The sequence below is a fragment of the Cnephaeus nilssonii genome (genome assembly GCF_951640355.1).
Source record: "Cnephaeus nilssonii genome assembly, chromosome: 10".
NCBI classification, from domain to species: domain Eukaryota; kingdom Metazoa; phylum Chordata; class Mammalia; order Chiroptera; family Vespertilionidae; genus Cnephaeus; species Cnephaeus nilssonii.
In genome coordinates, this window is record NC_137081.1 from 61462506 (window position 1) to 61477210 (window position 14705).

Below are 14705 nucleotides of genomic sequence, written 5' to 3' on the forward strand. Positions count from 1 at the left end.
TTTAAAACCTGAGTATTTTTCCTTATCCCACGTGGTTTTCCTTTTGATGAACTTGCATATTAGTGGGAAAGTTGGGAAATCATTTTAACAAACAAATGCATTGAGACACCTGCAGAAAATTTCTTGGTGTGTGCCGTCTGGGTTTCTCTGTTAGTTGAACTTTCAATTGAACTTGGTGTCAGTGTATGACTGAGACATTAGGTAAATATATTCAACAACGCCCAACTCATTGACCACAGAGCAGAAGCAAGGTCTATAAGAGGCCCTGATGTGCATATTAGTCTGCGTGGCTGCCATAACCAAATATCCCAGATCGGGGGTCTTAAACACAGAATATATTTTCTCACAGTTTTGGAGGCTAGAAGTTCAAGATCAAAGTGCTGGCAGTTTTGGTTTCTTGTGAGGACTCTCTTCCTGGCTTGCAAAAGGCTTCCTCCTCACTATGTCCTATATCTGTGGTCGGCAAACTGCGGCTTGCGAGCCACATGCGGCTCTTTGGCCCCTTGAGTGTGGCTCTTCCACAGAATTACCACGGCCTGGGCGAATCTATTTTGAAGAAGTGGTGTTAGAAGAAGTTTAAGTTTAAAAAATTTGGCTCTCAAAAGAAATTTCAATCGTTGTACTGTTGATATTTGGCTCTGTTGACTAATGAGTTTGCCGACCACTGTCCTTTATGGTTTTTCCTCTGTATATGTGTATATGCCTGATGTCTCTTCCTTTTCTTATCAGGACACCAGTCCTATAAGATCAGGGTTCTACCCTTATGACCTCATTTAACCTTAATTATCTCCTATAGACATTATCTCCAAAATCAATCACATTGCGGCTTAGTGCTTCATCATATGAATTTGGGGTGGGGGTGCACAATTTAGTCCATACCACTCTAGAAGAACCTCCTACTTCAGGGCTTGGTTCTGTCACTGCTTTGCCTCCTGGGTAAAGATGATTCTAAAACTTATTCAAATGGCAATTCTGTACTGTAATGTGAGAAAATGGTTCCATTTAATGGGGCATGTGGTATAGTCTAACTCAGGCTCATCTTGCTTATGCTTAGGTTCCCCAAATTCGTAATTTGCTGAGTGTGTATGTGTGTGTCTAACTGGCACTTACATGCATATCACATAGAATGGTTAGAGCAGAGGAAGATCCTCTGGGAGCAGAGCTGTTACAGATGGCAGAATGGGAGGCCCTTCCACCACAAATTGGTTCTTCCGCTGTTGGCGATTTTGGACCTTGGACTCTGAAGACAGCTGTGTGAAGAGTTGCTCCCCATCTTGGCTATCTTTGCTTTACTGCTTTTCATGATACACACTGTCCAGGGTTTTCTACTCCTTTGATCCCTCTTCTGTCCCCTAGGGACAGTTTTCACACCTTTAGTGACAGGCAGTTTCTGGAAGCCCATTCCCTGTCCACATACTTTGTCAGAAAAGTCTCGAATACAGGTAAAATCAGAGTCTCTATAATGATTGTCCATTAGCCTTTGTTTTGCCCTCTTTTCATCTGCTAGCCTTTACATATTTGTACATGGTTATCATGTGTTATCATTCCAAAACGACCCATAATCAGTGTCTTCAAATGATCCTCAAAAACCCCTTCCTCTCCTGGTTGTCTTCTGGAGGCCCTCCTGGTTGACACTGCTCCTCCTAACACGAGGCACCTAGAACTGAACCTCATATGAGCTTCAGGGGCATGGTATGCTGGCATGGTAAATATTAACTTTTATTTATTTTAAAAAATATTTTTATTGATTTCAGAGAGGAAGGGAGAATGAGAGAGAGATAGAAACATCAGTCATGAGAGAGAACCATTGATCTGCTGCCTCCTGCACACCCCACACTGGGGATTGAGCCTGCAACCCGGCACGTGCTCTGACTGGGAATTGAACCATATTAACTTTATATCTAACTAACATTACAACCCCTTTTAATTATTACCTGTACTACTTTTATGTCATGCCCCTCATAACTTGATTTGGGTAGCTCTCCCTGCCCCCAGAAATAAGTATATTTATGTAGATTTTATTTCATCTTGTTCAATCTTGCCATCATTTCAGTCAGATGAATTCTTTATGGATTTTCCATCTGTCATCCAATGTATGAATGTCCTCTCCAAATGTCATGGTCAGCTGTAAATCTGACCATCAGTGCCACTTATGTCTTCAACCAAGTGTCTGATAATGACCTTTGGGGCAGGACCTATTTCGGAACCAGCAACACCGTACTAGAGATGATTCTCCTGCCTGGTTTTTGGTACATCAATAGGCATCTTCTGACACTTGTGAATCCATCAAACTATCCCACATCCTGTACTTTCCATCTTGTGAATAACTCTCTTAAATGGCTTGATGAATTCCACAGAGCATTTCTTGTAGTCATAACAGAAGAGCATCGAAATCACTTACTGACCAGCATCTATGCCATGCTCAGGGTCACCTTTTGGGTTGCTTTTAAAAAATTCTTTCTTCCGAAAAGCACTCTTTTTTTCACCTTTTACTTATACGCTTAGTACTCTTTCATGGCCAAAACTATCTCCTCCAAGAAGCCAGCACTCATCTTGTCTCCATCAATTCCAGGCATTTGTATTTGCCATATGACGCAACTTAGCCCCTAACCTGTCTACCCAGAATGAAACACACACTGGGATATGTTTGTTGGGTGAATGAAGGTTAGTTTTCATCTTGATCAGAACATAACCATAATTTTCTTGAGGGGAGCTGCTAATCTAACAATTACCCCTTTTTTTATTGAAGTAAATCCACATAACATCAAATGAATCACTTTAAAGAGAACAGTTCAGTGCTTAAAGTTGTTTTTAAACTCCCACACAATGCATGGCACAAAATTGGGCACACAGAAATGCTCACGTAGGCATTTGCTAACAATAACCCAGTGTAATAATCTATCGGTTTCCTCCATAAGCACGCTGTGACTAATGACTAATTACCCAGATCCTTTGAAATGGATTTATAAACATCGCTAGTGTTTTATTTTTGGAAACTCTTAAGTTGTGGACTAAAGGAAGCTTTATTCTGAGAATATTAGACTCTCCCATGCTATTATTTAAGAGACAAAGAATTCTTCTGGATGAGCAAGTAGCATTTAGAAAGTAGATTTCTGTTTAATACCTCCAAGGAAATATATAAAATGAACCGAGCCAGACCAGGGGTGATTTGGAAAGAGAGACACCTTCCTAAGTCCATTTTAACTGCCTGACAGAAAAATGCCACAGTTATGGGACAATAATGAAATAGTTCATTTACACATCTCTCTCTTAGGAACCTTTATCATAACATCACCAGTAGAAACACAAGTATTTGGCAAAGCTATTTTATCTCCAATTTAAAAAATTAAGGCCACTTAGCCTCCTCTTGCCTTCTTTACTACTTTGTAGTTGACTGAGGATTTTGCCTCAAGGATTCAGTATTTACAGATGAAGGATTTACAGATGAAGACATTGAAGCTCAGGTAGGATAAGTATCTTGCCTGAAGCCTAGCAGTTAGTAAATGCTGAGTCTGAGAGACTTAAATTCCATCCTGTACCTCCTCCCATGGCTCCTGATGCCCCAAAGGCACGCCCAACACTCAGATTGGCCCCAAGTCATAGAGAGGAAATGGTCAGAAATCTGGCCTCTTAGTCTGGAGTCCTGTTTTGGAAAAGCAGTTGCGCTGAAACTTTCCATTACCTGAACACTAACTCCTTTTCACCTTTGTTCTTACCGTTTCTCTCTTCTGGTGCCACCTTCTGTCTAAATCCTACTCAAATGCAGAGGCTTCTTTCTGGAGAGATCTTGAGATTTTGGAAGGCCCGTGTCATGCTGTTTGGTTTGAGGTCAACACCTTGTGCCTCACATCTTGCATGTGTAGCGTAAGGACTCAGAACAATGTTTATAAATGTCACTTTAACCAGCAAGAACCATTCCTCCTAGAAAAAACTGGACTCCTTTGCTTATTAATTTGCTTTTTGCTTGTGCGTATATATCTGCATTAATACTGCCAATCATGTAGGTAAATTAGGAATCCTTACTTGGGCAAATTTGATTAGGCTGAAACAATTTTTTTGTGTGTTTGTGGGACCTATTTCAGAACTAACGAGTATAATTTAGTGAGGTAGGACAGATTATTTGATACAGAAATTGGTGTAATTCTCAGCCAATCCTATTTAAGAGGCTAGGCTTTTTTTACTTTAAGAAATGAATTAAATGAAATGAGTGAGTGAGAGTTTTTTTTCTTATTTGCTTCTTAAACATTTTTTCCCCAATTATCTTTAAAAAATTATATAATTATCTTTTAAAAATTATATAATTATAATTATATATATAATTTTTTAAAGATAATTGCGGAAAAAATGTTTAAGAAGCAAATAAGAAAAAAAAACTCTCACTCACTCATTTCATTTAATAAATATAAAATTGATTTCGGAGAGAGGAAGGGAGAAGGAGAGACAGATATAAACATCAATGATGACAGAGAATCATTGATCGGCTGCCTCCTACACACCCCCTACTAGGTATCGAGCCTGCAACCTGTTAAGTGCCCTGACCAGCAGTCGAACCAGGACCTTCTAATTCATAGTTTGATGCTCAAACACTGAGTCACACTGGCTAGGCCTTTAATGTTTACATTTGTTTTGTTTTTTTCCCCTTTTGCCAAGAGCTGTTATATGATACTAGAGGCCCGTGCACCGACCGGTTTGGGTCCCTCGGCCTGGCCTGTGGGGGTTGGACCGAAACTGGCAGTCCGACATCCTCTGAAGGGGTCCCAGATTGCAAGAGGGTGTTTCTCGGGTGATGCACCCTGGAATCAGGCTCCTCCCTCTTTGGTTCTGGTGCGTCACCCGAGAACCACAGCTGCCAAGTCACCGCAGCTTGGCGGCTCCTGCGTTGAGCGTGTACCCTCTGGTGGTCAGTGTGCATCATAGCTACCGGTTGGACTGTCGGCCAGTCAGCTGGTTGCTGAGGCTTTTATATATATAGATCGTCTAGGTCTATCAATATTTTCTTGGTAGTGGAGCCTGATGATAAGTGTCCTGTGTCATTGAGAAGACGGTTACTCACATGGAGCAATTTGGAAGGGACTCAGCAAATTGTTGGACCATGCTAGTTGCTTTGGTTGGCTAACTCCCAGGTGAGGTGCCCTGGGAGTGGCAGTTTCTCACCTGCCAGAGAGAAGACTTCAGCCTAAGGGACCCATGGTGATGACATAAATGGTCATGGATGATGCTTTGTGTGGAGGCTTCCAGACTGTCATTTGTTCAAGGAAAGTCCTGACCCATTTCCATTTATTTTTGGTGGACCCTCAGTCACAACCCCCTTGCCTTAGGCCCCCTACAAACCTCCCCAGGTACCCATCCCTCCTTTCTACCTTCAAAATTCAGGTGACCATCTCGTTTCCCTTCGTCTTCTCCCTGAAGATTTTCCCTTTGATTCTTAAGGGCACTTTCTTCTCTCATGCAAACCCACTACTTTGAAATAAGCATTTTGGCTTTCAAAGCTATTATTTCTCATGTAAGTTTTTTTTTTTTTTTTAAATCTATTTTGGAAGTCAAAACTGAGTATAGGCTCACTTTTCTCACTGCATTTCTACTATTTGGATGCCAGTCCTAATTCCCCTTGAAGCAATGTCGATGCTGCAGACTGAGCGCAAAGGGCTCCAACAAGGAAGGGCAGGGGGAAAAAAGGTTAATTTCTTGCAACAGTATATGCTAGCTTTTTAAAACTTTTCTTAGGAAGAATCTGGAAAAGTATTATGAGATGAGCTATAAGGAGAACTATGAAGATCTCAAACCAGAGCTGAGAAAGAATCTAAGTGTCCCGGCTCGCAGTCCAGCTCTCCTCTCACCAGAAAAACATTGCTAGTTCTAATCTTTGACTCCTTCCATTATTTTTACTACGGTGTTGACATCTATGGCTGTGTTTACAGCCATATTTCTGTTCCTTCCACCAGATGTGTGGGGGAGAGAAAGAGCGATAGTTCAACCCTACTCATACTTCAGATGTCATTTTAGAAATATCTTTTTATCCCACTGACATTCTGATAAAACTCAGAAATGATAGGGAAAGGTCTTACATATAGAAATCCAACCTGAAGTAAAATTAAAAATGGATGAATTTCTAAGCACTAATAAATGATACCCTGTGCCTATGCATACCCAAGGGAGCAGATTCCATTCCTTGCTAGCCTCATCTCTTCACTCAGACACAGTACCATTCTGGAAAGACACAGATGGGTAGAACCTTTGATTAGGGAGGGCTTTATATAATGAGCCAGAGGCTAGTTATTTAAATACTAGAGGCCCCAGGGCACAGATTCGTGTACTGGTGGTGTCCCTCTGCCTGGCCTGCATGGATTGGGCTGAAACCAGCTCTCCTATATCCCCCCCACAAGGGTCCTGGATGGTGAGAGGGCAGTTCTCAGGTGATGCACCCTGGAATTGGGCTCCCTCCTCTCTGGTTCTGGGTGTGTCACCCAAGAACCACAGCTGCAAATCACTGCAGCGTGGCAGCTCCTGTGTTGAGCATCTGCCCCCTGGTGGTCAGTGCATGTCATAGCTACCGGTCAGGCAGTCGAATGGTCGGCCAGTCACTTAGGCTTTTATATCTATATACATAAAAGTCTAATATGAAAATGGTCCCCATGGGAGTTTGACCAAGAGATCGATCGCTCGCTATGATGTGTGCTGACCACCACGGGGCGGTGTGGAACAAAGGAAGGCCCCGACCGGCAGCTGGCAGCCGGCTGCCAGGGAAGGGAGGCCTTGGCTGGCAGCTGGACAGCCCCAATTGGACCTGATCACCGGCCAGGCCTAGGGATCCTACCCATCCACGAATTTTGTGCACTGGGCCTCTAGTACATAGATAAGATTTCAAAATGTTCTATTTTATAATCCTTTCAAAAAGAAGATGCAAATATATAGCCATAAAAGAAGAAATAAACAGTTCAGAATGGTTTGAATAGTATCTCAATATCTTTTGGAAGGGCTAAGGAACTTTCTGTACATCCTTGTCTGTGGGTCAAAGTTGACATGATTGTCCAGGAGCCATGTTAGCACATTTGCATACTTTGCGAGATAACCTTGGACAAGACTTTTACTGTCTTTATTAACTCACATTTGCTGAGAAAGTGCTAGAATTTCTTTAAATCAAAGGCAGTGTGTTTATTCCCATTTCTGGTACAAAAAGGCTCATTTAGATATTTGGATAACTGTAGCTTGTTCTGTGGAAACTCAGGGTAGAAGTCTCAGGGAGGCAGATTTTTATAAAACATAAGAATACAGTTTCAGAACTTTCTGAAAATTGAATGAGAAAGTTCCCCAGCCCAGCAGATGTTCCAGCAGAGACTGGAAGACCATGTGACATTTATTATTTACACTAGAGGCCCGGTGTATGGAATTCGTGCACGGTGGGGGGGGTTGTCCCTCAGCCCAGCCTGCAGCCTCTCTAATCTGGGACTCCTCGAAGAATGTCCGACTGCCCTCTCACAATCCAGGACTGCTGGCTCCCAACCGCTCGCCTGCCTGCCTGCCCGATTGCCCCTAACTGCCCTCCCCTGCCAGCCTGGTCACCCCTAACAGCCCTCCCCTGCCAGCCTGGTCGCCCCCAACTGCCCTCCCCTGCAGGCCTGGTCACCCCTAACTGTCCTCCCCTGCTGGCCTGGTTGCCCCTAACTGCCCTCCCCTGCAGGCCTGGTCACCCCTAACTGCCCTCCCCTGCCAGCCTGGTCATCCCTAACTGCCCTCTCCTGCCGGCCCGATTGCCCCTAACTGCCCTCCCCTGCCAGCCTGGTCACCCCTAACTGTCCTCCCCTGCAGGCCTGGTCGCCCCAAATTGCCCTCTTCTGCTGGCCCGGTTACCCCTAACTGCCCTCCCTTGCCAGCCTGGTTGCCCCTAATGGCCCTCCCCTGCAGGCCTGGTTTCTCCTAACTGCCCTCCCCTATAGGCCTTGTCCCTCCCAACTGCCCTCCCCTGTTGGTCTGGTCCCTCCCAACTGCCCTCCCCTGTTGGCATGATCTCCCCCAACTGCCCTCCCTTGCAGGCATAGTCCTTCCCAACTGCCCTCCCCTGCTGGCCTGATCACCCACAACTGCCCTCCCCTGCGGGCCATCTGTGGTGGCCATCTTGCGGTGGCCATCTTGTGTCCACATGTGGGCAGCCATCTTGTGTGTTGGAGTGGCTGTCAATTTGCATATTAGGCTTTTATTATATAGAATGGAATGTAATGTTTAAATTGGAAAATGAACTAGATCCTCTCTAAGAAGACCTCCCACCTAGCAATGAGGTGATCCTGTTTGCCAGTTGGAAGTCAGACTTTGGAATTTGACCACCACATCAGTGGCCATTTAGCAGTCCTCAAATGTGGCACCATGACATGAGATTCTATTGCTCATTGTAAATTCCACAAGTCCCTATATATCCACTGTCTACAGAAAAGTGGACCATGAATGATCCCTGGCATAGCATTCCCCAGACTATTGAGGCAGAGATAATGCATTGGTTCCTTAGAAGACCTATTGATTTTTAGTGAGAGCGAGAGAAATACCAATGTGAGAGCAAAACTTTGATTGGCTGCCTCCTACACGGCCCCTACCAGGGATTGAGACCACAATCCAGGCATGTGCCCTGACTGGGAAACGAACCAGCAGCCTTTTGGTGCATAAGATGATGCCCAACCAACTGAGTGACACCAGCCAGGGCGAAGACCTTCAAGTTTTTATTCTGACTTCTGAGCTGGTACCATTCCAGAATATCCTGTTTATTTTCTCCATAGTATGCAAAAGTATGTAGAAAATTTAAAATAAACTCAGAAAGGTTTTCTTCCTTTTGGGGGGCTCTGGCATCTCAGATACCTTCTCTTTCATCTCCAGGCTTTTCACTAACTCTCTGGTGGTTGGGAAGTGATCTCTGAGCTGAGAACTGAAAAAGGCTTAATGTAGTGCCCTCCCCAGAGGTCTTGGCATGTTCATAAGGAATTCTGGATGATCAAGGCAAAATAAAACAACACCCTAACACTAACAGTAGAAATTGATCCTGGGACTGGAGAAAGAGATATTTTTATTGGTGGGGGAGGGATTTGGAAGAAAAAAGAGACTTCCTGATATATAGGTCATTATCTAATCTAGTCACTTACAAGGCCTGCTCTGATAGGAGTGTGTGGAAATGTGTTAATTTTGGTGGTTTACAAATTGGAAACTATGAGTGTGGAATGGAATTCATTCATTGCTGAAATTGGGTTCAAAGTTAATTTGTGCCTCTCCCATGACTACTACATGTCTCCTCTAACAAGGCCTCCTCCGATCCCTACAAAGAAAATCTTATTCAATGAGACATACAAAGATACCAAATGCACTCTCATAAAATGACCTCCATAAATCAACTAAAGTATCTTCAGTGATTTATGCTGTGAGAGCCCAGAGAACATTTATAATCTTTGAAACATAAGCGGGCATTTAGAGGTTTTTAGTGGCAGTTTCTCTGGTTCATATTAGATCAAAGCGTATTAATCTGCAGGAAGAGAATCTGATTTATACCTGAAGATATAATAGGCATCTTGCTTCCCTAATGAGGTGGTCCGGGGCGTAGGGCCTTCCCGGCTGCTGTTACTGAGAGAGAGACGGGTAGAAGGAGGAGGGGACTTTCAGTGTCAGGCTACCAGGAAGGCTGGTTTTCATTCCTGAAGGAGGCAGTTGATACACAAATGACCAATACCACAGGACATCCCAGGCAGAGTTCATTCACAGAGCTGAAATTAAACACGATTCATTTTTAACAAAAATATTTCACAACAGGACCCAGAGTTTTTTCCTATCCTTTGTGGAACGGGATCCACTTAAGAAAAAGTTATCTGCATGAAATTTCTTTGATGGTCTGTCTCCCATGTCATGTTTCCTTGGCCGAGGTCTTTGGCTAAGATTCCCTAAAGAAGTGCGCAGAAGCAGCATGCACTATGATCCCAGAATGTCCTCTGGAGCCTAAAGGTGACTTTTCATTGCAAGAAAGCTGGAGCCCTCTGTGTGATAAACAGAGCTGGCTGCTTCCCAGAATTCCTCAGTCAGGGATCACTTACTCTCTGCATACTGTTTGAACTTCCATCCTTGGAAAATTCACGTGGGCTTTCTGGCACTCCACAAAACTGTTTCCATTTGTGTTTCAAATAGCACAGGAAAATTCAGGAATTGTACTTTAATTCACAACTTCAATTCATTATAGACCATATTGCTTAATTGCCAAAATCTTAGGAATCTTAAGGTAAAGCTGATATAGTTTTGTATGTTTGTTTGTTTTGTCTTGTGTTTCAGAGCTGGCTCAGGAGTTCCTGCATGTATTAGCACCTATAAACTCGATCCATTCTAGTCTTGGAATTTAAAAAATGAGTAGATTCACTTATACAAAAAATATAGCAAAAGGAAAATAAGAGTTTTATTTTTTTATGTATTTTTTATTGATTTTAGAGGGGAAGTGAGAAGGAGAGAGAGATAGAAAATCAATGATGAGAGAGAATCATTGATTGACCGCCTCCTGCACACCCCGTACTGGGGATTGAGCCTTCAACCCAGGCATGTGCCCTGACTATGAATCGAACCATAACCTCCTGCTTCATAAGTCAACACTCAACCACTGGGCAACACCAGTCAGGCTGGAAAGCAATCCAGATCTTCTTTTCTAGGTATTTCATATTCTTTTAAGGGAAACCTTTTTGAAAAGTTGATATTTCATTTGAATAAATGAATTCATAACAGCTTAATAAATACCTTTTCTTCAAATATTATAACAATTTTTATGACCATATTGGCATGACATATTTTGATAATTTGTAGTGAAATGTTATAAATACAAAGTAATTTGAATTCTTGAGCTCAGCATCTGCATTCAGGTACAGTGAATTATATCCACATTTGGACTCATTTATAGTTGATCTGCTATAACTACCATAATGATTGTTTCCAAAGTTTATTAATACTAACATAACTTGCTTCACTAGGTTCAAATAATCAGGCATTAGTTAAGCTGTTCTTATGATAAAACTAGAAGCCCGATGCATGAAGATTCGTACTAGAATGGGCTTTCCTTTCCCTGGCTGCCGGCACTACCTTTCCACTCTGGCCCAGCCCCTTTCCGCTCAGGCCTTGGAGCCTCCTCTTTCCACTCCAGGAGCTGCCTCTTTTCTCTCCGGCCCCTCCTTTCCATGCTGCCAGAGGCCCTGAGAGACCAGGGGTTGGGTGGGATGCTGAGTATGCAAATTAACTGCCATCTTTGTTGGGGTTAATTTGCATATCACTCCTGATTGGCTGGTGGCGTAGCGGAGGTACGGTCAATTTTACATGTTTGTCTATTATTAGGTAAGATAGGAGTCTACACAACCCAAAATCAAAGCATCAATTTCACATGTTCAGAGATGTTGCATCAGGCCATGTGATAATTTCTATTGATTCAGCCCCATGCCAAGTGCATTGATGCATCATCTCACTTTTACTCCAGAAACAATTTGCGGAATACATATAACAGTAGTCCCATGGTTACAGATGAAGAAATGGAGGATGAGGGAATTAGTCATCTACCCAAAGGCACAGTTGAGACATAGCAGAGCCAAGGAGTTAAACTAAAGTCTCTGATTCTCAAGCCTCTCAGTTGGAGAACTTTCCTTCCATCTGCACAAGAAGCCTTGCTTCACACTGTACAATTCTGTGCAAATGAAGGCACTATTTTGATGTTCTAATGGTTCTAAGTCCTACTTAGTTAATCAGCCAGTCAACAAACACTTATTTCTCACCCACTCCTGCTGCTCCAGGTGAGTTCTGGGAAGGTATGGAGATCTCTGTTAACTACACAAAAAAGAGAATCGCTCATACCTTTACTCTGAAAACAAGGAGCAAATATGTGCATATTTGGCATATTCATAGTGGATCTGTATGTTTAGTTAGGGAAAGAACAAAACAGCTGTTCTCTCCCTAAAGGGCAGAAAACTGTTTTCCTCTCTGCATCTTACAAAACTCATACAGTGTGGCTGTCCCTTCCTCCTCAGTCACCTCCTAACTCTATTTAGAGCAGGAGTGGAAGACTCCACATCCCTCTGAATAACGTCCTCCGCAGGGCCAAAGGCCCACATTCAAATTCTGTAGCATGAGACTGCACGTTTCATATTCCAGATCAGTTCCTACATCAAGCCTGATAACTGAAGTGCACGTATTTGGTTGCTACGTATTAGGGGTGACTGTCCTGGTAGTTTTCTCCATACATTTAAAAACAACAACAACCTCAATATAGTTATTTTAATAGTGACCCCATAATTAAAAAAGAATTAAAAAATATATAGAGTTGGATTTCCAGTGTCACTACAACTTAAAGAGCCCAAATGTCATAAGCGTACCCTTTACTCAACACAGTGCCACGCTCCGTGGGGGACGCCCGAGTAGAGGCAGCGGGATTTAACGGTTCAAAGAGTGGACGTGGAGTTTCTCAGACCCAGATTTGAGTCCAGACTATGTGACTGTGTGATCTTGAGTACATTGCTTGGTCTTTTCGAGCTGCAGTTTATCTGTAGAAAGGGAATGATAATAACAATAACACTAACAACGTCCAGGATTGTGGGGATTTATATAAAATAAAATACACAGAGCACAATGTTTAATATTTGGTACATAACTCAAAGTACTAGCTATCACTATACAATAAGATGTTGTCAAGGTGCTTTCCTGTCTTGTTGAGGAGGTAGCATGTACCCACAGAACAGAGACTATAATCCTGTTAATAGCTTACTAAATTGTGTGAAATACGTACTAAGGCTAGCATTGAGACACTGGGATTTTTAATTTACCTTGTTAGACACTATGTTAGTTTCTCAGGACTGCCTAACAAAGTGCCACATATTGGATGGCTTCAAACAACAGAAATATATTGTCTCACAGTTCTGAGGCTAGAGTCTGAAATCAAGGTATGGGGAGTGTCACGCTCCCTCTGAAGCCTGCAGGGGAAAGATCTTCTTTGCCTTTTCCAACTCCTGTAGCCTCAGATGTTCCTTGTCTTGGGGCAGCGTAATGCTGTTCTCCCTGTGTCTCTCCACATCATCTTCCCTCTATATGTGTCTGCTTTTTAAAAATATATATATTTTTTATTGATTTCAGAGAGGAAGGGAGAAGGAGAGAGAGATAGAAATACCAACGATGAGAGAGAATAATGGATCAGCTGCCTCCTGCACACCCCACAGTGGGGATTGAGCACACAGCCTGGGCATGTGCCCTTGACTAGAATCAAACCCGGGACCCTTCAGTCTGCAGGCCAACACTCTATCCACTGAGCCAAACCAGCTAGGGCAATATGTGTCTGCTTTTGTGTCCAAATTTCCCTTTTTTATAAGGACAACAATTATATTGAATTGGGGTCCACTTTAAGGACCTTATTTTAATTTGATTACCTCTATAAAGACCAAATGGCCAGAAAAGGTCACATTCTGATTTACTGGGGGATGGACTGCAACCTATCTTTTTGGGAGGACACAATTCATCTAAGAGATATAATCCTTACTCAATCTAAATTCATGCACTCTCTGAATTCTATTCACAGATTCTTTGGGGCCTCACTTTTATTCACAGGGGCCCTGCTTTTAATAGCAAGATTCTCTGTAAGAGTGGTTAGATTCTCTGCTTTCTACTTCTCTTCCCCCTTTCACTAGCGAGTCCACACCAGTCAGGCTTTTCTCCTCTTAATTCACTGTAACTGCTTCTTATCAAGGTCACCAATGACTTCTGTGTTGTTATAGCGAAGGCTCTTGCTTGCCTGATCAGCAGTGTTTGAGACAATCGATCATTCTTTCTTTTTTTATCGACTTTTCTCCTCTTGGCTTCAAGGATATACACGCTCTTGGTTTTCCTCCTGTCTTTCTGGCCACAAGTTCTCAAATCCCTTGACTGGTTCCTCATCTTCTGCCTGCTAAATCTTGGAGTGGTGCAGAACTCAATCCTTAGGCACCTATTTCTATCAGTACACATTCTCTTATTCATCTCATCCAGGCTTGAGGCCTTAAATACTCATTGTGCTCTAATCACCCCACACACAGTAATTATAACCCCCGCCATTACCTAGCCACTGAATTCCACACTACTCTATCCTACTGCCTACTCACTATCTCCACCTGGTTACCTATTCATCACATCCAAATCTAGTTCCTGATGTTCTCCCCAAACCTGCTTTTCTTGTCCTCTTTCTTATCTGAGCAAATGGCAGCTCCATTCTTTCAGATGCTTTAGTCATACCCCTTGAAATCGGGTTTAACTCTTCTTTCTCACACCCCACATCCAATCCATCAGCAACCCTTGTCAGATCTATCTTCCAGGTATATCCTGAGTGTCACCATTTCCCACTACCTCACTGTTGCTACCCAGACACAAGCCTCCACGCTCTTTCTCTTGGAAATACTATAGCCTCCTCACCACTCTCCCTGCTCTTTTTTTCTGTCCTGCAAGTTGGAAATTCACAAATCTTACAACCAACCCGTCCACTCCACGCCTCTGAATTCAGAAAAAATATGCACAGTTGCCTAACTATATTAAAAACTATTCTAAGTTTCTCGTACTGCAAATGTCCACAATTCCAGAATGGTGGATATTTTCCTATGAGTGACTTCATTTAGCACCAACATCATCAACCTGGTAGGATTTTAAATGTAGCCTGCAGGTTTAATACCCATATTAAGACAGTTTAAAAAAGTATGATACCT

General features: G+C 42.8%; 1 protein-coding gene and 1 pseudogene across 2 annotated transcripts in view; both read left to right on the plus strand.

The window, feature by feature from the left end:
* Nucleotides 1-14705, plus strand: part of CACNB4 (calcium voltage-gated channel auxiliary subunit beta 4) — a 229245-nt gene that overhangs the window by 132286 nt on the left and 82254 nt on the right. The gene's annotated exons all lie outside the window — the stretch shown is intronic.
* The window catches only part of LOC307106511 (heterogeneous nuclear ribonucleoprotein D-like), a 40651-nt pseudogene that overhangs the window by 3640 nt on the left and 22306 nt on the right, over nt 1-14705 (plus strand). Inside the window, exons 2-3 of the transcript in view lie at nt 1357-1442; nt 3391-3464. The product of the transcript in view is annotated as a heterogeneous nuclear ribonucleoprotein D-like (transcript). The remainder of the gene's footprint in view (nt 1-1356; nt 1443-3390; nt 3465-14705) is intronic.